The sequence below is a fragment of the Bos mutus genome, chromosome 18 (genome assembly GCF_027580195.1).
Source record: "Bos mutus isolate GX-2022 chromosome 18, NWIPB_WYAK_1.1, whole genome shotgun sequence".
Taxonomy (NCBI): domain Eukaryota; kingdom Metazoa; phylum Chordata; class Mammalia; order Artiodactyla; family Bovidae; genus Bos; species Bos mutus.
The window spans coordinates 24,497,118-24,521,836 of NC_091634.1; the positions used below are offsets into that span (position 1 = coordinate 24,497,118).

The 24,719-nt window shown below is 48.8% G+C and overlaps 1 protein-coding gene across 5 annotated transcripts in view; it reads right to left on the minus strand.

Moving 5' to 3' along the window:
* ZFHX3 (zinc finger homeobox 3) overlaps positions 1-24,090 on the minus strand; it is a 255,242-nt gene extending 231,152 nt beyond the window's left edge. Inside the window, exons 1-2 of one of the 5 annotated variants that reach the window (XM_070388070.1) lie at positions 24,014-24,090; positions 23,427-23,911 (exon numbers count right to left, since the gene is read on the minus strand). The gene's annotated coding sequence lies outside the window, so the exon portion shown is untranslated. Of the gene's footprint in view, positions 1-12,672; positions 13,029-13,162; positions 13,423-23,426 lie in introns of those variants that run through there. The other 4 variants (XM_070388069.1, XM_070388073.1, XM_070388072.1 and 1 more) reach the window with 4 other exon arrangements.
* Between the last annotated feature and the right edge of the window lie 629 nt (positions 24,091-24,719).

A 24,719-nucleotide genomic window follows, 5' to 3' on the forward strand; every position in this document is an offset into this window, starting at 1 on the left:
ACGGCGAGGGGAGAGGGTCCTTATCACACGCATCGACTAAGGAATGCTGAGATCAATAGTGAGGAAACCCCGGCGCTCAGCCACTGCTCAGCAAGGAGACGCTTCCTCCCCTCTGTGGGACAGGGTTCCCAGCTGCTCTCCTATGGCAGAAGCCGAACAACAGCCATCCTTGCTATTGCTATTCTACTCATCGGGGTTGTACTGTTAGTCAGACTTATCTAACTTCGAGAAGAAGTCCCTTCAGGAGCAAGCAAAAGAAAAATATGACCAACCTTTAAAAAAAAAAAAAAAGAGTCTAGGCTGGGACTCCTTGCCTCTATCATATCCCTTCCCTTATCCTCATGTGCAAGGCTGTTTCTGATTTTTCCTTATCACCCTCTGCCTCTCCCTTTCTCTGCCTCCAACCAGAAAGGCCCACTGGCTCTAGATGGTGAAAGAGGACCCTCCACTGTGTGGCCTTAAGATAACATGAGAGGGACTTCCCTGGCAGTCCAGTGGTTAGGACTCTGTGTTTCCAATAATGCAGGGGGTGTGGGTTTGATCCCTGGTTGGGAAATTAAAACCAACATGCTGCAGTATGGCCAAAAGGAAGAAAAGAAAAAGGTAATGTGAGAAATCCAAAATCTGAATAAAGCCAGGGGAAGAGGAGGGGGTCTCTTGTTGGGATTGGGGACCAGGTCAATAGCAGTACGTGGGCAGCAGAGGAGCCCCCAAAAAACAGGCCCCTCTAAGCCACACGCCACGTGGGCCCAGGCCAACTAACCCAGGAAGCCTGTGTGATTGGTGTCCGAGAGGAGAACGCAATGACTACCCACAAGTCCAAGGTCCCCTGTCCTGCCACTGACTAGTAAGCCGCCATGGACAGAGTGAACTGGATGGCTTCCAGAAGCTCCCTGCAGCCCTGCCATGCTGAGGGCGCAAACAAAGAGGGGGTGACGCAGGAGACAAGGCTGCTGCAGTAAATGCACCAGCGCTCACACAGCTACAAGCTGTCCTGCCCTCTCTCTGGGGCTAGGACCACCTTGCTGCCACTGCTGCCGTTCTTTGTTGGGAATGGCCTTCAGAGCCAGGTGGGTACCTCCACCGGCCACCTGCAAACCGAGAAACGGTTTAAGAAAGGTTTGCATGGCAGCATTGTACATTTTGCCTCCTAACAATCCCATGAGGATGCCAGCAGACTTGGGTGACTTTTACAGAGGAAAGCATGTGCAGATGCAGCCTGCACCCCCTGAACCCCAGGAAACGGAGGCAGCCCCCCAGTAAATGGAGGCAGCAGTCACAAGAGACAGGCGGTGACTCAGTTCCACCAATGTAATGTCTCAGAAGAGCCCAGGGCGCCATCCTGCAATGCCAGCTCTGCCCTGTCTGATAGTCAGCCACTAGGCCCTCAGGGCTACTGAGCCGATGAAAGGGGGCTGGTCCAAAATGAGAGAAGGCTGCAAATATAAAATACATGTGGGATTTTTTTTTTTTTTTTGAGGATGCAAAATGTCTCGCTCATAGTTTTCCTTATATTGATAATATGTTAAAATGATAACATTTCAGATATACTGGGCTACACAAAATATAATTAAAATTCATTTCACCAGTTTTTTTTTAACATGGATACTAGAAACTTTTAAATTATGTACGTAACTCCTGTACTGTATTTCTATTGGACAGCACTGTTCTAAAACTTCAGTCTGGCTTTCAACTTCAGACTCAGCCAGCAGTTCGATGTTTAGGACTAAGAATTTTCTCGTCTATTCTGAACATCCCCCCTAAAGCTACAACGTTCCGACTCCCAAGTGATACTTCTAATTGTGCTGAAAAATCTTAGTATCCAAATCAAATCGTTTATACTGGCAATTTGGCAATGGATTAAGGGGTGGCAGGGTAGGGGAGGAGGAGGAAGAAAGTCAGCTGTGCATTAGAAGCTGAACAAGGCCAGTGGAGTGACATGCCCTCTTTCAAAATGTTATCAATTACGTCTGAGGCCGATCTTTTTGCTTTGAAAAAAAAAAATAATAAAAAGTTGTTTATTGTGGTTTGGTTCAAGGATTGCCCATTACAAGGCTGGCTGGCCTCCTCCTCCGGCTGAATTTCTCACTATGGAGAGCAGACTTCTCCCTTTTAACTGCTCTTCCTATAAAATATGCCCAGCAGGATGCTGGTCCCCACCCCCACACATACACACACACTGTAAAGTATGTGAGGAAGGGAAGGCGGAGCAAGGGGCAGAGAACACACAGACACGGCCCCTTTCCTCTCAGACAGTACCCGTCCTACCAGGAGGGATCCCGGGCCAGTCTCATTTCTCCATGTAAATGAACTTTTTGGCCACCTCCTCAGAGAAGAAAAGCTGCACAGATGCGGAAGGCCCATCCTGGGGCACACAATTACAGCCATTTGCATTCCTCCAGAGGCAGGATTAGCACAGGAATGTGCTTTGCAGCTTTGTGGGGGGAAAAGGAGTTTAGGAAGAAAGAAATGGGGGGGGGGGCCTATTTCTCCCCAGTCTGTCCATCCAAAGCTCGATGATACACTTCCAGTTCTCTGAGAGTCAGAAAGTGGAAATAACTCCTACTCAGGCTTACTAAAGAGGGGGGAGGGTGAAAAGGCCCAAGAGGAGGAGTGAGGGGGGGCACTGCGTGTATGAGAACTGCCCCTCCTGGTGCTTTGATCCCCTCGGTCGCTAGGAGAAACCAACTTTTCTCCTAGGGTTAATCAAAACCAAATTACTCAGGAATGTGGCAGGACAGGTCTGAGCTTCCAGGTCCCTTTGTCTTTGAGGATTTAAAATGAAAAAATAAAAACAATTTTAAAGCAGATGGCAGTGGCTTACAAGATAGGTAACGTGAAAATGTTCTGAAGGAACATTTGACCATATCCCCGCACTCTAAAAAAAAGGAAGCTATCTACAAACCTACTCCAATCTATCAATCAAGAGGTTATTTTTACAGATAGGTTCCAAACTCAGAAGAACTTTCTGTTTTCTTATCACCCCTCAAGAAAGAACCCCTCCACAAACCTGTATCTAGTCAAAGTGCAAATAAGAAATAAGCAAGACTTTACTGCCAGTGGGGCTGCAAACCTGATTATAAAATGTACCATGGGAAGTACACTCCCTCGAACTTAAGAACACACATTTTTCCTGAACAAAGTCTGGGAGTAGTCTGCAAGGCCCTTCCTTGGAATTCTGGGGTAGGAAGGAGACAGCATCCAGTCGTGGGGACCTGGTAAACTTGGGGATCTCCTTAAGGTCTAAGAAAGGGGGTGTTGAGGGAATGGCTCGGTTCAGGGATGAAAGGACCTTGTAGGGTATCAGAAGATACTGCTGGCGCATCTGTGGACCAGAAGTGGCTGGGAGCTCGCTGCCCAAAGCTGCCTTGTTTACTAGCAAAGTGTGCCGCCAGGGGTGCTGGCCTGGCCCGGCCCAGCCCAGCCACACCGGTTCAAGAACTCCAGAGGCAACAGGAAAAGGCTGACTGACCTCAGACATGAAAGAAACCTGGGGCTCAGGGCTATATTAAGGACTCCACACCTTCTGCCCGGTCACATCTTTGGCAGGCTTGTGTCACTGAGCAAGGTGTGGGCCCGCACTCCCGGGCTCCTGGAAACTTCACAGTGCAACGCCCGGCGGCATTACAATTAGGGAGCGCGCCCAGGAGCAGGAAGACCAGTGGCTCTGCATCATAAAATGACACTAGGCTTCACTGCAGAACCTGACCAGCCGCCCCCCATGCCCTCCCCCTCCAAAAACTAACATAAACAAAGAGAGCACCACCAGTTAAGCTACAGAGCCTGGACTCAAAAGATAAAATGAGGCCAACATCCAGGCCTGACTACCAGCTTGCCATAAATTGTAACTGGCCCTCGGCCTATGGTTATCTGGGAGGTTGCACTAAAGTAACTTTTAAAATACTCTTCACCTTATCTTCAGGCCCACTCAAACACACACATACATCACCCGTCTTAGATCTCTGCCATTAGTGCTCCATTTAGACTTTCCAAAACAAGGTCATCCCAGTAGGCCCGTCCCCTGTTTCCGGTCACAGCTGCGGACTTTCACCCCCTTCTCCAACAAAAGGGACCTTGTACACAAAATTAACCCGAACCATTAGTCTGTGCGGTGTGAGAGAGTACACTGAGCCCTTGGAATTATTTACCCTCCTCCCAGGCTGGCCCAGGGTGCTCCCCCACAGAGGCCAGGGGAGCTTCCCTAGAGATTAGAGGCCCCGCTCCCTGGGCCACAGCTCCACACAGCTGCATCTGTGCAGCCAAGGCCCCACTTTGCAGAGAATAAACACAAAGCCCTTTTTTTTTCTCTTTTTCTTTTTTTTTAAGAAAAGAAGAAAAAAAACTTGCTCCCGTGGTGTGATTCCACAGCTGGAAAGGGCCACAGTCATTCTGGATATTGTTGAGCTGTCCAACACAGTGGCCACCACAAAACCATCCCAGATGGGGCTGAGCTGTCCAATATGGTGGCCACCGCTCATCTGCCACTGCCGAGCACTGGCCACAAGGCAAGTCCCAACTGCTGCGGTGAGAAAGTCATGCCGATACTGTGTGGAAAAAGACATTTAAACTTCACTCCACCTGTTTCTTTTTTACTTTTCTATTAACGTGACTCCTAGCAAGTCTACAATTACAGATGGGGCCTGAGTTCTATTTCTACAGGACAGCCCTCCTGGGGACGAAAATGTCACAGTCTCAAACACCAGCCCATGGCCGTGCCCTTAAAGGAAAGAGTCTTAATGTTTCAATGCTAAAGTGACCATGAAATTAAGCAAATGGCAACAACTGATATCAGCTAGGTCAAATCACAAACTTAAGAGAACGCTCAACAAATATGTATAACTCAGAGGCGGCAGGAATCTACCATCTTTTTATCCAAGAGAAAACAAACACAGTCTCTAGCCCAGTGGTTCTCCATGCCTGCCAAGGAGACATTGGGTGATTCCTGGAGACATTTTTGATGGGGAGTCAGGGTTGGGGAGCAGGGACTCCTGGTATCTGACCTGGAGAAATGAGGGACACCCCTGACAACAAAAATTATCCAGCCTCCAATGTCAACCATGCCCCCACACACAATCGGACAAGGTTGATCTGAGGTCCGCACAGTCACACTTTTAATACTCAGATTTCCAGGGGTAGGGGGCTGGAGGCGGCATCTCTCTGCAGAATGGCTTCTCTGCAGGGCTCGGAAGTGGCCCAGGTTTTAGTGGTACCCACAACGTGGGAATATGAAAGTCATAATGATGTTAAAACAATATTCACTTTCTCACCAGACTGAGAACTGAGTTTCAATGGCTGAAAGGTCTGGACAGCTATTTTTCAGGTTATTTGATAGAAAATGGGGTTTAAAAGCTCAGTGCAGTAAAGTAACTATACTCCAATTAAAAAAAAAAAAAAAAAGCTCAGTGCAACATGAGCCAGACCCCCCCACTCTGCACCCGGAGTGACACCTCCCATGGAGGCTCTGAATGAGGCGAGCCCCTGACGTGCTTAGCTCTCCAGCCCTGACCACACAGGTTCCTGGGCCGGGCCACAGAGCCGTGGAGGAGCTGAGACCGACCCTGCAGGGACAGGAAGAGGACAGGGCTGCGCGGAGAAGGCCAAGACAGGAAGAACCCAGGGATGAATGTGAACAGCCCCTTTTCGTGGAGCCAGGCTGGGAGGCTTGGCAGGAAGGGGGGTGTGGGGGGGAGGGCACATGATAATTAACTCAGCAAGTTGATAGTATTTGCATATAAATGCCTCCACAAATCACTACAAACAAGCCAGGACAAGTCAGGCCTATTAGCATATACAAGCCAGCCCGGGAAGGCCTCTCTAGGTGGGTCATTGAGTGGGCTGCTCACTTCGAAGGCCGCCTGTCAGCTTGGGGTGGGGGGCACGTGAGGGGAGGACGGGGACACTGCGTCTATTTCAGACCCTTTCACTCTTGAACGCAGTTGCAGGATGTCAAAAGGAGTTGGCTTTATTCCCAGCCCCTAAGGGCAGAGCAGAAGAAATGCTGGACCTTTGCGTTTCTTTCTTCCAGGGTGTTGGGAAGCAGAAGGGAGCCAGGGCCATCAGTGGGCACAAAAGAAACACAAAGGGAAGGATATGCAGATGGGAATGAACATTCATGGAGAGGCTACTGAAGATGCACCGGGAGGACTTGTTTTCTACTTCGTTTCATTCCCACTTGAGGAGTGAGATGTGCATTATGCCCGTTTTACAAAGGAAGGAAGCAGTAAGGCTCAGAGAGTTTGCATGGTGAGTGCACAGTCAAGCTGCCAGGCTGGAACAGAGCCGTGCCTCCACGCCTGCGACCCCGCGGAGGGGTCCGGGCTAGAGCAGAGTGGAGAACAGAAGCTGGCTTCCCAAAGAGCAGGCTCATTTGATCCATCTCTGCTTCTCCCAGGACAATGGAGTGTGGACACCAGCATGCCCATTTCAAGGGCTGACTCATAAGCGGCACTCTGATCCTGACCTGGCCCCTACCTGTCATACTCGTAATTATCTCACTTCTTCCACCAACAAGCAAGACCGCACCTCCCTCCAGTTAGACACTTAGATTTCCTTTAGCAGCCAGCATCTTCAATGTCTGGACAAATGTTAGATTCGCCAGTGAGAAATAAACCAAACGTCCTTTCCCAAAAAGTGTAAAAGTTCTCTGCTTTCTCCCAAAGACATTTCAACCTTTGGTTTCGTATCTGTTGCAAGAAAAATAGCTTCGACCTCCTCTCTGAAAAGGCAAGGGGGAGGGAAAGCCTTATTAATTTCAAGGCTGCACTCTTCACCTGCGACTACCTTTTAAAAGTAAGGCAGGTGGGTCTGGGTAACATGTACTCGTGGGGTCAGGTACACAGACGACAGCCCTCCCTGGACAAGCATTTCGTATCTGGTGTGAAAGTGATGCCATCCGGGAACCTGGCAGAGCAGGGGCGGCAACTGAAACCAGTTGCTTTCGCAGCGACATCAACCTTCTAACACACAGGATCCACGGGCCTCCTCTTTATGTCCGCAAGTTGACACTTTAGCAACCGGGCAGATGTTTCACAGGGAGACGTGGCGATGTTACAGGGAAAGCAAAAAACATTCCCCCTACCAGCCAAATGCACATTAAGAACCAAGGCCCTGAGCCAAAGAGCCTTTTAGGAAGAGGGCCTGAAATGGTGGCAGAGGCTTGCATTGTTTCTTGAGCAGTTAAGAAAAACTGTTTAAAAAAAGAAAAAATGACAGGAAAAGTTGCTGAGAAGGAGGGAAAAAAAGGGCATACATGTATTCCTTAGCATATTTTCATCAGGAAAAGTTGTCCAAAACAGGCTGCTGAGAAACCGTTTTGTGTGGAAAGCAAGTAAGTTGAGGACTACACATCTGCACTTTTTTATAGGCTTACAGGAGTTTAAACTCTTTTGTAAAGAGCTTTTTATGTACTGAATCAAGGCTCCCATATTTGAACAGGGATCTATATGACTGGGGTTGGGTGGGGGTGGGGGGATAGGCTGAGACCCGAAATCAAGGATCAAATTAAGCAACCCCAGTCTTTTCTTCACTCAGCTCATCTGACTCTGGCCTTTCCACTAAGGAGATTCAAAGAAGACAGAGAGCCTCCTGGAATTGTAACACAGAAATTCAGAGCCTACAGCAGAGGTGTGCATGGGCGACAGTTCTCATTCAAAATCCAGCTCAACCAATAGGCTCAGACGTTTTCTCCAGTCACATTCCTGGATAAAGTCGGCACAACTAAGAACACAGCAAAGCTGCCTTTTTTTTTTTTTTTTTGCCCACTCCCAAAGACCCACAAGTAATTGGTTCAGCCCTTCTCTTTAGCTAACACCCCTCCCAACACACACACACACACACACACAGAGTAGGAGGTCTGAGTAGTCACCAACTCCTGCCTCCAGAAGCACAGAAGTGGGGGGCGGGCGGGGGGTGGGGGTGGGCAAGTTTCACTCCCAGATCAAAGGTTTGTGGCCGAAATCACTTTCAGGACAGCGCGTGAAATCGGCAGCAGATGAAAATTCCACCGTCTTTTCACAGCGTCCAATGGAGCCAGCTTCCCCAGTTCAGAGTCTGCCTACAGATGACAGAAGATACTCCATAAACTCCTAACTGTTGCCCCAAAAGACCCACTTAAAATTAAAGACAAGATAATCATTGAAGAAAGCCTTTAAAGCCATTATGTGATTAGCAGAATGGGAGGAGAGAGGGATCTCGGGGTTTCTCCATCTTCCCAAGGCACAGCCTACAAGGGGAGCTGACGGCTTCTGTTCCAAACCTGCAGCAGCCAGAAGGGGCAACAGGCAGGAGGGGAGTATATGGTTTGCACACCCCATTCCTCCCTTCCTTGGAAGCCTTAGACAAACTTCAGGGAGGGAAGAGGATGGCGAAGTCTTCGAGGCGACACATGTGTTAACACCCAAACTCAAAGAGAGAGGATCTGAACCTTCTAAGACCCCACCCCCAGGACACAGGAGGCTAGCTAAGGCCCCTCTGGAGGGGCACACATCAAAACCTGTGTGCATTAATTCCGGTGTTGACAAGACTGCGTGGCGACCCTCCTGTGCGAAGGGAGAAGGGCTCACCCAAAGGCAGATTAAGCCCCAGTGTTTTGTTAAGAGGCCCCTGTCTGGGGTTAAAACCAACAACACAGCAGTCTTCTGAAATGAAGTCAAATTTGCCATCTAGCAAACTCTGTTTCTTTCCCTTTTTTTATTCAGACCCTTATTCTTGCAAAAGCAAGAAACTCCAGGAATTAAGGGTGAAAGAAGGGCAGCAACATCAAAGGAAACAAAAAATCACCTTTTAAAAGTGATAAATAAGCCAAGCCACCTTCCTTGGGCAAAGACTTCTCTGGAAACACACCCATCACTGCTATGACCACTCACGGCCTTGTCCTCACCATCTTGTCCCCTGGCCCCAAAGAATGAAAACCAGAAAAAAAGCATTCACACTGTCTCACTGCCTCTGAAGCTTTAGCACAATACTGCTGTCAATTCCCCAGTTCCTATCCATATAAGAGTCATTTACTTTATTAGCTAAAGAAAAAAAAAAAAAAAAAAGCCCTCTAACATCTGACTGTCAGTTCACACATGTTCAAAGAGAACAATCTGGCAGCCAACTTTAAATCATATAGAAGAGAAATCTGACAGTTGTTGATTTTGCAGTTTTCCTCCTTAATCTGGACTTTGAGAGTGGCCTGCCAATGAGCCAAGATTTTTGCCTGGGTCTCTCCCTTGGGGCAGTCTGACTCAATCTCAGCTTCTGTGTGTGTGTTCCTCAATGCGAGCAGTCTGAGGACTCGGCACACTGCTTTGGACAGAAAAGGCACCTTTTAATATTTGAATGAGACTAGCTCCTGCAGAGGGATTCTCTTGCCTGGATTCTATTAAAACTAAGTCCCCATTTCCCTGACTACAGTTTCTAACCCAAGCAGAGGATGGTGGTTCTGAGCTGTGCTGTGATTTCTAAAACAACCACCTTTAACAACCAAAATCTCATACCAGAACCCTTCAATACCCCTATGAAGCCCACTGTAATGGAAGCTGCCTTCTTGCTGTGTTTTTAAGGTAACGCCCCATCCTGGTTAATTACACCAGCCTTGGGAACCAGAGAAGACCAGCAGGCTCAAGCACTACAGAAATAGGCCAGGCTAAGAGCAAGCAATGATTTTAATAACAAACGCAAGTATAAACCACAGCACATACTGTACTTCTTGAGGTTACTAATGTTCAGCGTCAGGTACATTATCTCTGGAATACCGGCAAGTGTGAGATGGAGCTTGCAAGTTTCTTCAGGCCAGAGTCACCACTGCCTCCCCTATAAGACCAGGAGGCAAACCCTTCCAGTTAAGAGGCAAGGTGAGCTCCTCTAAAAAGTGGGTGTCAAGACAATTGACTTTTCCCTTAGAACAATTCCCTACCCTTTTATAAAATGTTGCTTAGTCACCTGAATATTTACTTTTTAACATGAGACGGTTGCAACCCTGTAAAAAAAATTATTTCTTGGGTGAAGATCTGCTTTGGGCCCTGGGGTATTTCTAGGCTCTCACACTAACACTTCAGAAGCAAGGGGTAAAAAAAAAGCCCCAAGGTCCAAAAGGAACACTAACCCACCGTGACAGTAAGGACACACGCCCTGGACCCCACTAAGGCTAGAACTGAAGGAGCCAAGCTAAACCATATGCAGTCCCAGATAAGACTTTACTAGCAGTCTGCAGTCACAGATTTATTCTAAGGAACTAACAACCTCTGGGTCACCCAAGGTGAGCCAGGCTTGTCCAGGGAGTGTCTTGAGCCAGGGAGTGTCTTACTAATCATCATTTAAAGTTATAATGATGAAAACTGAAATCTCGCTTAGTTTAGCTCCTGGCCACTGGGCAGCCCAATTGGCACTGAACTGATATGGCAGTTAAATGCAACCCTAGAGCAGCAAGAAGGCAGGCGCAGCAGTGTCCTGTTGGGAAGAGTCAAACAGAGGCCTGCTGAGAATTCTGTTTTATTTGGGTCCCTTCCATCCTCCCTGAGTATTCGTTTGTGCAAATAAAAGACAGAAGGGAAGAAACCAAAATTAAAGTTTCAGGTGGCTGGGGAAGCAGCTCAGATTTTTTTTTTTTTTTTTTTTTCTATTTTGGAAGAGTTAGCAAGTGTTTCTCAATAGTTTCCTGTCAATCAAAACTGTTCTCAGGAGAACTGGAAAATAGCAGCTCTATCCCATAGAAAATGCAGCCATTTCAAAAGAGAGTTGGGAAAAGGAGGTGACCCATGTCATCAAGACAGGAGGTCTCTAAGTCACTTAATTCCTTGTGATTCCAAAAGGACTGTTTTTAAAGTGTAAAAGTGCTTGCTTCTGCCTCTGCCCCATGTTGTTAAATAACACTTGTGTAATTAAATAAAAGAGCAAAATGTGACCCTAGCCCATTCTGAGAGGCACTTACATGCTCTCTGAGAACATGCTGTAAACTAAATGCAGACAACCTCCTTAGTCCTGTAATTTAAGGAAGAGAGAGAGGGAAAGTTTCTCTTGGCCTTCACAGCCACGTGCCTCTGAGAGGGGGCCTTCGGGGTCTCAGCGAAGGAGAGTGCACACAAATACAGGTGTGCAAACATCCAGGTATGGCCCTCTCTCTAATGACTCTGTTTTTGAAACACTTAGATTATTTAGAACCCTGTCTCCTAACTTCCCTTACATTCCACCATCTCTGTTCCCTAATTGCTTTTCAGGTTGGGTAACAAGAAGGATTCAGAACCTCAGGCTGCCAGTGACTGTTCTGAGAGCAAGGAACAGGCTCGTCTCGGCCTTTCTTGATCAGGTTGCCCTGCAAGGTGTATGTTTTCCTCTCAGATGCAGCCTCTGTCCTCTCACTCATGGTTCCCTCTCCAGCCCGGTCTACTGGAGCTCGTGATTTTTAGGGTTTCCCCTTGAAACCTATCCAGAAACCACAGGCATTAAAAGAACATGAGGGTTTGACACCTCCTGAATTTAGGAATGAGGGGACTCCAGGGGCCAACTCTGAGAACTCGCACCTGCTGTTTGATGGCAGAGAAATGAAGTTCCCCGGCTAGCACGAGCTCGAAATTATACTCTTATTTAGTGACCTTTCCCCAAGGATCGCAAAGCATGGGATGAAGTAAGATGACGCGTAACTTTCTCACTATCTACCTTCAAGGCTCAAGGTTGTTTTCCTTGGTTTGCCTTCATGCATTCCACCATGGCAGGCCCTGGCCTGAGGGAGAGGCCTTCTCTCCGTGCCCAAGTGGGGCCATGTGCTCTCTCTGAGATTATCTGTCAGTGGCTTTCAGAGTCCTCAAGGCCAGTTAAATGACACAAACAGAAGGCGGGAGAGAAGACCCTCTTGGATTCTTCTGCTAGCTCTTTTCATTTAAACCAGTTTATATACCATGCACCACTGTGCCAGGCAAAGCACTCTTAAGACTACACCAGGCAAAGAACTGTAATCTTTGCCCTCCAGGCATGTTCTCATCATTATAACACAGGTATGTCCAAAGCAGAAAGCACCATTTTCCAGAAAGTTCTTTCCCTTCCAGCTCACCATAATTACTTTTTTTTTTTCCTTTTACTGACCTAACTTGGGCCTTCCTCCTCTTTTTTAACAGGACAAACATCTAAGTTTTCTCTCTCTCTTTCTCTCTCTCTCTCAACCACCCCCTCCCGACAGAAATGAAGGCTCCTCTGGTTTTTCCAGAGGGCCAACCAACTGAAAGTAGAGGGTGAGCTAGTCAGTCTCCAAAGGTGCCTCCCGCTCCAAAGCTCTGATTCTCCCTTTAATTACTCTCCAATAAGCGCACTGGTCACACTGTTTCCAACTGGCCAGTGACTTCTCCTGCAATGAAGAGCGTGTATTTTTCGGCGGCGGAACTCAAACTTCTAAATGACGCCAGCACCGCAAATATTCAGAAGGCAGGAACTAATCCAAAAGCAAAATTAGGAAGGCAAGAGGGAGGAGAGGAAAAGATGAACGGGAGGAAGGTGGGAGGGCTTTACTCTATGCCCAGCAGAATTCAGAGGCTCTCACCCCAGGTAGGTTCCAAGTAGAGTCTAGCAGTTCAGGTGTATCCAGCCTGCCCCTCCCCCACATGCCCCAAGAGAATGGGAAGTTCAGCCAAGACTCGCAGCACCTGCCCGCAGCTCCAGGCCGGCTGCGCGGACCGGCCGGGAGCGGGAGGCTGCACTCACCTGGCACACAAAGGCTCCGCACACCTCCGGAGGGAGGAGGCACTCGCAGGTCCGGGGGCCTCGGCGGGCGGGACAATGGGAAATTCCAGCGGCACCGAAGCCCCGAACTTACCCACCACTCCAGGCGGCCTTCTCCCCACCTCCCGCTGCCCCCGGGGCTCCAAGGTGGCTCTGGCTAGGTGCGGGGGGGCCTGGGGCAGGGGAGGGGGGCTCATGGTGGCGGCCGGGGCCGGTGGTCGCTCCTCCCCGGGAGGGAGGGTCCCCGGGCGCGCGGCGGGGATTCACCCACGGGGCGCGGCGCTCGCGTCCCCGTCCCCGGCCTGCCCGCTGCCGGCTCGCCCGCCCTCCCGCCCGGAATCGCTTTATGTAAATGAAGCTCAACTCGCAGTTTGCAGCGCGCACCGCCCGGGGAAGGGGGGCGGGCGGGGCGGGGGGCCTTCGGGGATCCACATTACACAGCAACAAAGCGGAAGGTTAATTTGAAACTCACAGCCCCGCCGCCGCTCGGCTCCCCGGGCAAAGCCTGACATCTACAGTCGTGCCGGGCGCAGGCCGGGTGCTCCGCGGCGGCCGCGCCCGCGGGGACACGGGGACACACACGGGCGGGCGAGGCCCCAGCGCTCGGCTGCGCTCCGGGGACGAGCCTCCGGGCAGGCCGGGCCTCGCGCCCGGAGACAGAGCTCCAGGCGGCTCGGCCTGCACCGCGCGAAGAACCAGCCCGGCGGGAACAAAGCCTGGTCCTCCCCAGGCGCTGACCCCTCACTCATCAAAAGTCAGGGGCCGGCCTAGAGTCGGGCGAGAAGAAAGGGACGCGCCCTCGGCCAAAACAAGAAGCCTGGGGCCTCCGAACCGGAGCCCTGGGTCTCCCGGCCCCAGCCACGTCACAGCCAGGCCACTCCAGCGTACGGACATTAGCCAATGTGGACAGGAATTTATTTGAAACACACACCCAACCTATTAACTGCTTTACAGAGCACTTCTGTTTTTCAGCTGCAGAAACTTATTAAAAAAAAAAAAAAACCTGCTCTCCATTGAGAGTTTAAGGATAGAGTTTTTCACGGGAGAGAAAGAAAGAAAAAGGAGACAGAGAGAAAAAGTCCAGTCTGCAATTAACCTTAGTGTCTTTAACAACATGCCTTAAAAAGCCACAGGTCATGTCCCTTCCTAGGGAGATTCTACCACCTGGGGCAGATTTAATGTGGCCACTCCAGTTGGTCAAAGCAGTCGCTGGACACTTTTCTATCTCCCCAGGTTCGTCTTCTCCATTCAGATAGGCAAAAGGCAGCACCACAGAAATCTCACCGGAAGTCCCCTGTCCTCCCTGCTGGAGTCCCAGGCTCAGTCTGAATTCACTCCGGATTCTCAGCACAGAAAGGCACCTGCTTTCGCCTTTTCTGAAAGCCACCCACCCCGGCTGGCCCCACAGCCCTGAGAGTCCTTTCTGACTGCACAATAATGAACCGTGCAAGTGTTAGAAATATAATAAGCTCACAAGGCGGAGGAGCTGTATGTATGGAATCGTATTAGCGTTAAGCACACACTGATGCAGGAGGGAAAGGGGCAATGAAAACTAGAAGTCATTTCTGCACAATATAATTTGGGCTCAAATTAATATAACTACCTTAACCTGTTGGGGAAGGACAGCCCCTCTCTACATTTTAGTTCAAAAAAAGAGCCTCAAAAAAAAAAAATTTTTTTTTTCCCAGCTAAAGTCCAGGGAGAAAAGACTGCCTCTAGGGAATCATGTCCGATTAGGGACAAAGGACAGCACAAGCCAAATTCTGTCACACATGAGAGAGTGAGGGGGGCAGGGGGACTGGAGATGGAAAAGGGACAAGCAGAGGGTGATTTTCTAAACCAAAGTATGGCCACTGCAGAGCTGTTTCCAGACTGCCTGACTTCAGGTCCAAGAACAGGTGGTATTTTCAAAACACTATTATTTATTTTAGCCACATAAGTTGAGAACACCTTAAAGAAAACCAATTAATAATTTAATTGAAAAAGTGACTATGAATAATACATGAAGATGATGATGCTAGCAATAATGCAAGTAACGTGGCACAGACAATTCAGAGATGTCTTTGGAAATGTCTTCAGGCGAGTGGAGACTTCAGGCCTCCATGTCTTACCTGGAAGCAACCCACAGCCCAGCAGATAAACACAATACAAAAATGTTTCTACTCCCAGAAAATCTAATTCTGCTGCTTTGTCTTAACTTTTATTAACAGGCAAAGACCTCCTAATCCGGTGACATCATAAACCAAGTGGGCCAACAGATAGGTATCTTCAACAAAAATAAAAGCTGGAAAGCCCAAAGATCCAGCCATCTAGACACCTGGAAGGATTGTGGAGGTCTGGGCAGTCTGAAACTGCCATTCCAAGCGGCAGACACTTGCATCTGCCTCCCAGACACCTCAGAGGCCTGACAGGTAGAACCAGTAAGGACCCTGAGTTCCTTCCCTTTAATTCGACACCAAGCTGCAGACAAGGTAAAGGCCTGGTCAGGCCTGCCTTTGCTACAGGCACAGATTTAACAGGTAACCCACAGGCAGGTGATCTATGGCCTCTGCATCATCAGAAATATAAAGGATTACACACAAGTTGGCATGTTACCGCAACCAAAACTTATTGTCATCGCTAACCAAAACAATACCTCTTCAGTGAGTTTTGCAAGTTTCGCACTTCCATATGGAATCGACAGTTTTTCTGACATACGTGTTGCAAATTCTGTCCCCCGGCTCTGAAAGGCCCCAGCTCTTCCCAGGGCAGCTGTCTGACGTGACACCCACAGCCTACTCAGCAGTGACAGGCGGGCACTCTCCTCGCTCCATCCTGGACACTGTTGACAAATAAACCCACTCTCAGAAAAGACAATTCTTCCCTTCCAGTTCTCCATAACTAGTCTTGTCTCATCTGGAAAGCGTAACTGGCAACAGCCAAAAGGATAAACATTTAAAAATAAATCAGGGAATGCTAACCCCTTTCCTACTCCTCCCCTTAGCCACTTTCCAAATCAGAGGCCAGTCCCCTGGCGCTTACTGAGCTGGCTGGTAAATTACAAAGACCCCATCCAGCCAAACTGGTTGTTTCTCTCTCTCTCCCCTACACACACACACACACACACACACACACACACACACACACACTCACTCACTCACACTCTCTCTCTCTCTCTCTCCAGTGCTGCTCCTTTTACTTCAGCAAAGGTAAATATGATCTCTGAGCTAAGAGACAGCGAATGTCAGCATTCTAACTTGTAGCTAAACCTGGGCTCTTGTCTTCACAGCACAACTGGGTCGAGGCAGATTTGGGTATTCTTCCAGAGCCTTCTATTTTTATTAAATTATACATACACATTGATTTTTAAAACTAGTGCTTAAATAACCTTGAGGCTTTAACAAAGAAAAAGCCAGAAGAGGGCACAAAACAAAAACAAAAGTCCCTCAAATAAGCAAGGAAACATTTGGAGCTGAACTGCACTGCATGCCCTGAATTCACCCCATTCTTTCTAGGCTGTTATATTTAGGGGCCTGGTACCCGCTGGGTGGCCAGGCCCTCCTGGGTATGGTACAGAATGCACGCTTTCCTCAGAACAGCCCACACTCACCTCCAGAACGAATAGAGGCTGGTGTGCCAAGGCCTAACAGATGTTCTGATTCACATTTCTCTGTCACAAACCTCAAGGCCTCCATCTCTTGCTACAATGCTAATTCCATGGATTAATTTTTACCCCCCAAATCGTAGGTGGGATGCTATCTGATTTACTTCCCCAACCTCCCCAGCTCAGAACCTAAGTCTATCAATGACAATTTTAAAAAGATATAAAAAAATAAATAAATAAACAGATATAAATGAGGAACCATTTAAAGAAAAAAAAAAAAAAAAACTGTAATAGAGAGCTTTCTTCAAATTTCAGTTACAAAGCCCAAGTTTTCAGAAAGCAAAAATAAAGACCTTGCCTTAAAACAGCTTTAAAACATTAGGTGAGGAGCTTCCTCTTAAAAGAAAAAAAAAAAAAAAAATATATATATATATATATATATATATATATATATATAATTTCTGAAAGGGCCAAGAGAATTTGCCATGCAAGACTTTTATACCCAGGGGGATTCTTACATTTGTGTTTCTAAACCTTGAAATCAAGAATTTTAATGAAAAGGCAGACAGATTCTTAAGGACAGCATCAAAATCAGGGTCTATATACATTACAGGAGAGAGGTGCTTTGTCTGCGCCCAGGAAAAAGAGGTGGGCTATTCTGCTCATGGGCCATCCCCACTGTCTGACCCATCCCTCTGCCTGCAGCCTGATGCAAACCGCTGAATTCTTGGAGGGGAAGCAGGTTGAAAGGAGAAGAAAGGAAAAAGGAAACGAGGGAGGAAAGAAAAGGGGGAGGGGGATGTGGCCTTTCTATGTATAAAATCATGGTTTAAAAAAATTCTCAACACAGCCTCAGTTTCACAGTGCATACCAACAGCGCCCGCCATACGTGCATTAAAACAGTCCCTGAAGCACCAGGAGCACAGTAAAACAGAACCAGAATTTTTTTTTTAATGAATCCAAATTGCATTTGGATTTGTGATTCCTTCCTATCAAGCGACCACTTCTTCGGGGCAGGATCCTAAGAGAGAAACAAAAGATGACCCTTTTCACACTTCCCCCGGATGATCCCAGAATCCCATTGTCTTATCTTTTCCTTTTAGTGCATTTTTTGTCCAAAATTTGTGGTAAGCTCACTTAAGAGCCCCAAGCTGAAATTTCACATCTCCTCCAAGTCAGCCGGTGTTTTTGAGAATCTGGATTTCTATTGAGGCCATTCCAATCGTCAGTAAGGCCTACGGTAAAATGCGCTTGCTTCATGCTGTTCCGTTTGTCTCTCTGCAGACAAATAGAAACTGTGAAATTTAAAGAATGGGTGGGAAAAAAAAATCTAAAACAAAGAGGTTAAAAAAATAGGACAAATGTTTTTGCTTTTGTGTCTCCCTGGAGCAATTGTTTGGGGGAGTCTGCATTGACAATAACCATGAGAAGGCCATCTAAAGGCGATGCGCACACAAGGGGACTCCTTGCCTGCTGCCTTTGGTCTGGGAGAAAAAGCACCTTAGCTCCGTTCTCCAGGAACAAAAGGCCAGGGCCACGGAAGGGGGGAGAGGTTACTGGGGCTTTCACATGAAGCCAAGTGTCAATGCAGCTTCATTTTTCACCCGTCTTAGTTGGAAAGCAGCTCAGTGAACTTCCTAATGACTGCTTTTCCCTCTTTCCCTATTATTTCTAAAGCTAAAAGAACAAAACAATAATATTTTTTTTTAACCTAAAACCCATCATCCTATTAGAGGAACGCCTTGGGGGCCTACACACTCAGTTTTTCCTCCTTCCTCTCCTCACTCTATTTTTTTTTTCTTTTGGAGGAGGAGTTCCATTCCAATTGTAGATCACATGGAAATAAGAGACACTGGACACTGCGGTCATTTTCAGTAACACCAGAATGGCCTTTATGTCTACAAAAAGGCCGGGAACAGAAAAATAAACGCAAAAGGAGAAAAAAAAACTGAACAGGGATAGAAGGTGGTGAGGGAGAGACTGTGGGGCAACGCCTGGAAACGTTTTCTTTTTTTCACAGCATGAAGTCCCTAAAGTCAGCTTCAGATTTGCAACTGAATCAAAGTCATCATTATGAGATTAGGGGGTTTTTTTTGGAGGGGGGAGTTGCTGCATGGAGATGTGGACAATAAGGATGTACTAAAGACATAGACAAGGTGTGTGTGTATGGGGGATCCTTCAAAGAAAGAAAGCTGAGGTGAATGACTACATGCCATGAAAATACCAGGGCAAGTGGATGTCGGAGTGTTTAACCAGATTGGAAGCTGGAAACATCTTCCCCAGCGGGCAAACCCTAGGACGAAGCAGTGACACGAAAGCCTCAGCCTTTGAACCCAGACCTGGCAGCTTAGAAATGTGTCCCCTCTTCCCCAGGCAGCCACAGGCTCTGGCTGAAATGCGAGGTGGGGGTAGGGATGTGAGGGCCCTGCGAAGAAGCACAATAAACAACTCAAATATGAACGGAAATGACATCAGCAAAGTGAAGGGCCTGTTTATTGCAGATCAAAACAAAACAAACTTCCAAACCTTTTGTGTACACAAGATAACTCTATAAAAAGCCCTCCTAAAATGTCACCAGGGTCGACATATCAGCATGCCAAGAAAACAGATGACAGTTACCGTGGGGGGGGGTGCCATGGGAGGAGGCAGGGATGATAAAGGGAAGACGATGGGAGGGGATATAAAACCAGAAGGGGCCAAAAACCCAGCTGACTATTTCCCCCCTCTGCGGATCCTTAATATTTATTGGTGTTTATAATCTGAAAGCCATGCTCTGTGTTTCACTTAATACAAGGCCAGACAGTGCTGTCTAATGAGGCAGCATTACAATCAGCTTGTAATACTGAATTTTTAATGCTGCCAAGGATTCTGTTACATAATAATATGAAAAACAGAAGCTGAAAGTGGGTTCATGGTGACAGGACACTGGAGGTCCCAGGCAGGCAAGTGCCATGGGCCTGCCTTCTCTCCCCTCTGCCCATCCCCACCTCCAGATTTGCACGCTGGCCCTCCATCCCTATACTGGAGGTGGGTATGAAAACCAAGAGGATTTCTTAGGAAATCTACTTTTTAAATTATTATTACTCTCCTCCCTGATCCAAAGTCTTATTTTAAGAGTCTGAATTCTACCTTATCTGGGGTTAGAGGTCTCAAATTTAAAAAAAAAAAAGTGTGTGTGTCGGGGGGGGGGGGGCGGAAGGTGTGAAGAGAAAAGGAACACAGGAGTGGGGGGGATAGTTTATTTTAAGCAAACTGAACAATTTGAAAAAAAATCACAGAGAGAAAAAGAAATAAGATGCTGGGGGGCGGGGGAGAGATGAAGTCTGCCGACCATATTCACAGCCGCTGTACTCAGTTTACATGGGTGTAATTTAAAAGCATATATATACAGCCGCCGTTGCTTCTTTCTGTAATACCCCAAGACTGTAAATCTATAACCACTGCAATGATTTAGTGATTAAAAACATGATAACATATTGTGTAACTGCAAACCACAGAACCCCTGCCAACTCTCCTCTAAGATAAAGGAAAAAAATACAGAATATGTGTTGCTTGCAGCGATCTTCCTAAATCCAAAGATTTTAATAAAGGAAACTATACAATAGACAAATCGGGAAAGGGTGAGTGAATTCTGTGAAGCCAGCAAAGGAAGGCAGGGGGAAAAAAAGGCAGCTTTATGTGGGATTCTTTTCCTTGTACCAACAAATTACGACCTAAACATGCCTTTTCTTTTCTCTCTCTCTTTTTTTTTAATAGTTTGTTGTAACTGGAATAACTGGTCCTGTGTGCTGTCTTGCATATTCAAAGCTGCTTTGTAATCGGATCTGGAGATCCAACCTTATTTGCCTGAACTCAATAGGGTTGTTTTTTTTTTTTTCCCTCCCCCTCCTCCCTTGTTTTGTTTTGGATTTGGTATTGTAGGTTTTCTGTTCTTGCTGGGAGCAGACATCTATGCAGGCAGAGGCTCTGGTGCCTTTAAGCTACAGAGCAAACACCTGAGAGGGGGAAGGCCCAATTTGTAACATGGCAGGAGGAGCCTAAAATATACACACACACACAAAATAAAATCAAAGCAGCTGTAGGGGTTTTGGCCTCTGAGCAGCTGACCTGACCCCATTCTGTATATTCTTTTATTTCCCTGTTGCAGGATTCCTGCACCTTGGGTCAGATTCAAACTCAATGTGACCCTGAGGAGAAGGCAGTCACCAAGCCCTGGAAAACTGCTCCATATTTAATGGGGGGCGGGGTGGGGGGGGAGTAGTGTAACTGCAATGCATTTAGACTCCCACAGTGTAGACACCCACACAGTACATAAACGTACACACACATTCGCACACGCGTGCGTGCGTGCGCCCATGTGTCAGAACTGCCAGGTCTTGGGGCCAGTTCCCACACAGAGGCCCTGGACTCTTCTTGCAGCACCCCAGAATCTTCATGTCTACAATTCTACCCATAAACACACGCGTGCACAGACCAACCCTCCTCCAGAGACTCTGTATGTTTAAAAAGTCCGCAGATCTGAATTGCCTCCTCTCTGGACCTGAGTAGGGCAGTTTATTCAGAGAAATCAATAGGAAAGAGCATTTGCAAATATTTATATAAGCCTTGTGCGTTTCAGCATTAAGTAATTAAAAACTAGAACTCAGGCAAGGGGGAAGGGAGGAGACACACAGACAAGAGGAAGGCGGCTGGCCTACAGTGGGTTTTCCTGCCCACACCTCACCTCCCCAAACCGCAATCCTTTCAAAACTGACTCGGTGTACACTTTTTATGAAATCCTGCTCGTGCACCATTTGCTAGACTATTTCAAAATCATCTCCAAATATGGATTCACCTACCACCAAGCTTTCAAGCCTGACTGTAAGATAAGTGTCTGTATTCTCTCTCTCTCTCATATGCACACACACAGCAATCCTTACTTTTGACACTGCTTCAGTCTCTGGTGGAATACTCTCTCTTGGATTCTTCTCTCTAAATTCCTTGCACTAGTTAAAGATCTTTCACATTATAAGATAAGCAGAGGGCGGCCGAAGTGGTAATTCAATAAGTGAATTCCTATCCCCTCATTTCCCCCCCAATACTTTCCACTCCCAACCTATATAGGATACCAACACTTTGGGGGTTCAACACCGGAAACCCCCACATGTAAATAGATTCACCAAAAAAAAAAAAAAAAGTACAGTAAAATGAAGGAGTTCTAAAATGAGCCACAATCCAGTGGACTTCCTCTATATTATTCCGGAGAGCTGGCAGTAAATTCTGCTTGCACTGTTTCTAAATCTCCTCTAAGAAGCCAAGCAAGGCACTAGAGCACCCACGCTGCAGATACTGTAGAAATTTACAGTAAATGTAGGTACAAGATTGCAGCACGCTGCCCTATCGATTATGCAGATTGTGATCAATCTTCTCCCCCTCTCCCATTTCCCAAGCCTCTTTCCACAGACCTCCAATAAGTTGGTCTGGAACTAGCCATTCTCCCAAAGTAGGGAGAAAAAAAGTAATTTTTTAAAAAACATAATAAATCCTCAAGTGTCCCCACTGAAAGGGCTCGAGTCTCTTTTTTTTAATTTCAAAGTGAATTTATGTTCTGTAATTTGCATTACAGCCAAGCGATCACCGTATGTCATATTCTTTAAAGGTACTTAACAACCCCCCTTTTAAAAGTCACCAGAACTGGAGGCCAGAAAAGGCAATCAGCCCCCTTCTTCCATATAGTCCTCAGATCAAGTTTCAATAATTGAGACCAATAAAAATTGTCATATTTACCTTGCTTCAAAGCAACAAGGGGGAAAAGTTGAGTGGGTGATTTTTTGCAAGCACTTGTAATCAAAGAATTTGCCACATTCGAAGGAACTGCACAACATTTTGCCAAAGTCAGAGTCTGAGCAACAGATTAATTTGCAAAGTAAAATGTATTTTTTAATAGCTCCACAAAAAGCCTACTGATTCCATACACAATTTAAATACCCGGCATAAAATACACTTAGCTCTACTCTCCAACAGATACGCAAAAAGATGTACATGAAAATGCGTAATGTAAAAATCAGGAACGTGTTTTTTGCATCTAATGGGGAAAATACATGGAAAAGAGGAATGAAACAGGACGAGGAGTAAAAGTGGGGAACGGAACGTAAACAATCCCAGATTCGCGTGAGCAAAAAGAGAAAAGAAAGAGAAAAGGGGGAGTAAAAAAAAAAAACAAGCAGGGATCCTCTGATGTGTCTCAACTCAGCTCGGCAAGGAGAGGCCGGCCAGGCGACGTCTGGTCCCGGCCGGCGGCGCAGCCTCGAGCCCCCGGGAGCCCCTAGTGTCCAGGGCAGAGCCCCCTCAGGGCGTTCGCGGCGCTGCTAGTGGGGCAGGGCGGAGAGCGCGCAGGTAGAAGGTCGGGCGGCCACGTCGCCCCTTCGCCCTCTCTCGGACCCCAGGGCTCCGGTCTGGCGGCCGTGTCCCCGGCCAGTGGAGCACTGGCGCGGAAGGCGCCCGGCCACCCGGCCGGCCGGCCGGCCGGCCGGCCAGCGGCGGCGGCGACGGCTCCCGGCCGGGTGCGCGCCCCGCGCGGCGGCTCAGCTCGGGGCTCCGGCGCCTCCCGGGGTGGGGCAAAGTTGGGGGCCGGGGGCGGCGGGGGCGGGGGCACTCGGCACCGCGAACCCCCCCCACCCCGCCCCGCGCCGACCGCCGCCTTTGTCTCGGCGCCCGGACCCCGGCCGCCCTCCCGCCCTCAGCCCGCGCCCCGGCCGGCCCTGCCCGGAGGCGCCTCCAAAGTCGCCGCGCGGGCCTCGCCCCGGGCGCCTCCACCCTCTCGGGGGGTCGCCGGCAGCCGGCGGCGGCGGCGTGGGGGCCGGGGAGGAGGGGGCGGCCCGGGGCTCCGCGGCGGCGGCGGCGGGAGGAGGAGGAAGAAGAGAAAGAGAAAGTTTGGCGCAGGGGGAAGGCGAGCGGGACGCAGCGAGCGAGCAGGGCGCGGGCGCGGGGAGCGCGGGCGGCGGCGGCCGGGCGCGGGAGCCGGGAGGGGGCAGGACGAGCCCCATGCAAAGCAGCCCCGGCGCCCCGAGGAGCCCCGCGTCCGGGCGGTGGCGGCGGGAGGAGGAGGAGGAGCAGGCGGCGGCGGCGGCGGCGGGAAAAAAAAAAAAAAAAAGAGGGAAAAGTTGCCACTTACGCGGTTGCTTCTCCGGCGGCGGCGGCTGCAGCGGCGCTGCTGGCGGCGGCGGCGGCGGCGGCGGGAGCTGGCGGCGCTTTTAATCCCGAAAAGAGGCGCTCGGGCCGCGGAGCCCATCAAGGCAGCAGCGGCGGCTGGCGGGGGTCGGCTGCGGCGGAGGACGCGCTGCTGGCGGCGGCGGCGGCGGCGGCGGCGGAGCTGGAGCGCGCTCGGCGGAGCCCGGGGCGGGAGGCGGCCGCAGCCGGGAGCCGGAGCCGCCGCCGCCGCTGCCGCCGAGCAGCATGGTTGGCGGGGAGTTTACAGCCCCCGGAGCGGGCAGGGGCCACGGAGGAGAAGCGGCGGCGGCGGCGGCAGCGGCTCTAGGCTGTAATTGGGATGCAAAGCAGGCGGTGGCGGCGGCGGCTGCGGCCGGGAGGAGGAGGAGGAGGCGGCGGCGGCGGCGGCGGCGGCTGCAGCGGTCGGAGGGGACGCGCTGGAAGTGGGAGCTGATGAGTGAAAAGAAAAAAAAGTCTTTGGATCTTTATTCTGCTAATTAGTTTCCTGCAAAAAATGGCTGTGATTAATTCAGTGCGCATGTGCTTCATTACCCAGGCACGACGGGAAGGGCTAATTAGCCACCTTCTGGATCAATAAGATTCAGCAAAAAAGAAAAGGGGGAGGTGGAGGGAGGCAGAGGGGAGGAAGGGAGGGAAAAAAAAAAAAAAAACAGGGGAAAGTGATGAGCAGGGCGAGGAGAGCAGGAAGAGAGGATGGGAGAAGAGCCCAGGAAGAGGGAGAGAGGCACCAAAAGTTTATGCATGTATTAAAAACACATACACACACACACACACACACGACACACACGCGCGCGCGCGCGCGCACACACACACACACACACACACACACACACACACACCGAGAAGTGAAATGCAGAGAACCAACAATAGGAACCTGGCTAAGATTTTTTTTCTTTCCTTTCTTTTTTTCTCTCTTTTCTTTCGCTCTTGTTTTTTCTTCCCCCCTTTCCTTTTCTTTCTTTCATTTTTTGGCAAACGCAGAAATGTTTAAGTTAAATAGGAAGAGAGCATCCTCAAAGAGGAAGGGGGGGGCATTAATGGAGTGGGACAGCTTAAAGCAAAGATTTAAGTGAAAGAACAGAGAAGGAGCAGAGACTTAGAATAGAAACCACTTTAAATTGCAAATCGGAGATTTTTTTTTAAAGGAGGAAAATTACCTCCCCCCTCCCCACAATCAGAGGACAAATGGAGAAAATATGGAGAAAACTTTAACACGTACCATAGACTAGACAAAAAG